Source organism: Phodopus roborovskii, unplaced genomic scaffold, assembly GCF_943737965.1.
Source record: "Phodopus roborovskii unplaced genomic scaffold, PHOROB, whole genome shotgun sequence".
Lineage (NCBI taxonomy): Eukaryota > Metazoa > Chordata > Mammalia > Rodentia > Cricetidae > Phodopus > Phodopus roborovskii.
This window is the reverse complement of record NW_026126418.1, coordinates 79,180,338-79,184,158: the sequence shown is the minus strand read 5'-3', so window position 1 is coordinate 79,184,158 and position 3,821 is coordinate 79,180,338.

Genomic DNA, 3,821 nt, shown 5'->3' with positions numbered 1-3,821 from the left:
TCAGGGTTTCTCTATAGCTTTGGAGACTATCCTGGAACTTTCGCTATAGACTAGACTGGCCTAGAACTCACAGAGATCTGCCTATCTCTGCCTCCAGAGTTCTGGGATTAAAAGCATAGGCCACCACCTCCAGCTGCAGATGAATCTTGAACTCCCCATTAACAAGAATCTGTTTCCACTCGTCCTCCTCCTTTTGAGACAGATTCACTTGGAAAGCCAGGCTAGTCTAGAACGTACATAGCCATGACTGGTCCCAAACTTGCAGCTATCCTACTGTCTCAGGACCCAAATGCCAGTATTAGAGGCATAGGCCACCACACCCAACAAAAATTTCCTTTAAAATTACATTTATTTATTTATTTATTTTAAGCTTCCTTTTTTATATATATTTATTATTTTTTCTTATTTTACATATCGATCCCAGTCCCCTCTCCCTCCCATGGCCTCCAACCCTCTTCCCCTCCCCTCCCCCACTCCACAGGGAGTGTGATGCCTTCCCAGGAGGGATCATCTAAATTTGTCAAGTCATTTGGAGTAGGGACTAGGCCCTCCCTCCTGCCTCTAGGCTAGTGGAGTATCCTTCTATAGGGAAGGTGCTCCCAAACTTCTTTTATGCACCAGGGACACATCCTGGTTCTACTGTCAGAGGTCCCTTAGACTGCCCAGGCCTTCTAACTAGGACCCATGCTCAGGGGATCTGAGTCCATCCAATGCTGGTTTCCCAGCTATCAGTCTGGGGGTTCATGAGCTACCTCTTGTTCAGGTCAGCTGTCTCTGTGGGTTTCTGCAGCCTGGTCTTGTCCTCCCTCTCTGCATCTGGATTCCAGTTTGGCTCAGTGTTTAGCTGTGGGTGTCTGCTTCAGTTTCCATCAGCTACTAGATAAGGGCTCTATGATAGCATATAAGTTAGTTATCAATCTCATTATCAGGAAAGGGCATTTATGGTAGCCCTCTGTTGCCAAGAGATCAGATTGTTAGTTTGGGTCATCCTTGTAGGTCTCTGGACATTTCTCCAGAGTCACTTTTCTCTTCAAACCTACAATGGCTTCCTCTATTATGGTATCTCTCTCTTTTTTTTTTTCCTCTCCTCTATTTGCCGCCCCCCCCCCCCGGCTCAATCTTGCTTGTCCTCCCCTCTTCTCTTTCTCCACTCACCGCCCCCCCCCCACTCCCAATATGCTCTTGTTCCTTTCCCCTTCTGTGAGGGACCTTGTATGAATCCCTTATAATCCTTCTTGTATCCTAGTTTCTGTGTCGGTGTGAATTATAGGCTGTTGAGCCTTTGCTCTATGTCTGAAATCCATATGTGAGTGAGTACATACCATGTTCCTCTTTTTGTGACTGGGTTACCTCATTCAGGATGGTTTCTTCAAGTTCCATCCATTTGCCTGCGAATTTCAACATTCCTTTGTTTGTTTGTTTGTTTTTTCCACTGAGTAGTATTCCATTGTATAGATGTGCCATATCTTCTTTATCCATTCTTCAGTTGAGGGGCACCTAGGTTGCTTCCAGGTTCTTGCTATTACAAATAATGCTGCTATGAACATAGTTGAACAGATGTCTTTGTTGCATGAATGTGGATCATTTGGGTATATGCCTAAGAATGGGATTGCCATTTTCCTGAGGAACCGCCATAGTGATCTCCAAAATGGCTGTACAAGTTTGCACTCCCACCGGCAGTGGAGAAGTGTTCCCCTTTCTCCACATCCTCTCCAGCATAAGTTGTCATTGGTGTTTCTAATTTTAGCCATTCTGGCAGAAGTAAGATAGTATCTCAGAGTTGTTTTGATTTGCATTTCCCTGATAGCTAAGGATGTTGAGCACTTTCTTAAGTGTCTTTCAGCCATTTTAGATTCCTATATTGAGAATTCTCTATTCAGTTCTGTTGTTCTTTAGTTACAGTTATAAGACTAAAAACTGGAGAAGGGGGGGAGGTGGTGGTTTCGAGTGAGGGTCCCAAATGAGTGGGGTCCCAAGGTAAGGGACTACGTGGGAGAGCATAGCAGATTCCATACCAGGTGAGGGTGACCAAGGCAGGAGGGAATAACACACCAGACATGTAGAGCTTAAATGAAGAGTTTATTTAGAAAGGGGAGTGAGGGAGAAGGGAAAAAAGACCCAGAGGCATCTGGAACAGAAGAGGAGAGAGGGGGAGAGGGAAGGGGGGAAAGAATAAGGGGGTAGCTGGTGGCCAACCAAAAACAGGGGAGAGAGAGAGAAGAGACAGGAAGAGAAAGAAAAAGAGAGCATAAGTGGCAGGGTTTTGACTTTTAAAGGGGTCCTTTATACCTGCCTGCAGACTAGTTAGTACTCATGGAACTCTGGGCTGACCAGAGTACTGCCTGAGTGCATTCTGCCAGGTGACAGGGGCAGGCTAGAGAATGCCTGAATCCTTACAAGTTCTGCACCCCACTATTTAATAGGGTTATCTGGTGTTTTGGTAACTAGTTTCTTGAGTTCTTTGTATATTTTGAAGATCAGCCCTCTGTCAGATGTGGGGTTGATGAAGATCTTTTCCCAGTCTGTGGGCTGCCGTTTGGTCTTTTTGTGTCCTTTGCCTTACAGAAGTTTCTCAGTTTGAGGAGGTCCCATTTATTAATTGTCCATCTCAGTGTTATGTCCAGGAAGCAGTTTTCTGTACCTCCCATTTTCTCTTCTAAGAGGTTCAGTGTGGCTGAATTTATATTTATCCATTTGGACTTAAGTTTTGTGCATGGCGATAGACATGGGTCTCTCTGCAGTCTTCTACACAACATCATCCAGTTGTGCCAGCATCATTTGTTGAAGATGCTTTTCTCCCCCCATTGTATATTTTTAGCTGTTTTTGCCAAAAATCAGATATTTGTAGGTGTGTGGACTAATATCAGGATTTTCTGTTCAATTCCATTCATCTATCTGCCTATTTTTGTGCCAATACCAGGCTGTTTTCAGGACTATAGTTCTATAACAGAGCTTTAAGTCAGGGATGGTGATGCCTCCTGAAGTTCCTTTATTGTACAGGGTTGTTTTGACTATCTTGGACCTTTGGTTTTCCATATAAAGTTGAGTATTATCCTTTCAAGGTCAGTGAAGAATTGTGCTGGGATTTTAATAGAGATTGCATTGAATCTATAGGTTGCTTTTTGGTAAGATTGCCATTTTTTTTTTTTTTTTACTATGTTTATCCTACCTATCCAAGAGCATGGGAGATCTTTCCATTTTCTGGTATCTTCTTTAATTTCTTTCTTTAAAGACACAAAGTTCTTGCTATATAGGCCTTTCAGTTATTTAGTAAGCATTACCCCAAGATACTTTATGTTGTTTGTGGCTATTGTAAAGGGTGATGTTTCTCTTATTTCTTTCTCAGCCCTTTTATTAGCTGTATATAGTAGGGCTACTGATTTTTTTTTTTTTTTTGAGTTTATCTTGTATCCTGCTAATTTGCTGAAGGTGTTTATCAGCTGTAGGAGTTCCCTGGTAGAGTTTTTTTGGGTCACTTGTGTAAATTATCATATCAACTGCAAATAGTGACAATTTGACTTCTTCCTTTCCAATTTGTATCCCCTTGATCTACTTTTGTTGTCTTTTTGCTTTAGCTAGAATTTCAAGTACAATATTGAGGAGATATGGAGAGAGTGGGCCTTGTCTTGTTCCTGATTTTAGAGGAATCACCTTAAATTTCTCTCCATTCAGTTTGATGTTGGCTGTTGGTTTACTGGATATTGTTTTTATTATGTTTAGGTATGTTCCTGTTATCCCTGATTTCTCCAAGACCTTTATCATGAAAGGGTGTTGGATTTTGTCAAAGGCTTTCTCAGCATCTAGTGAGATGATCATATGGG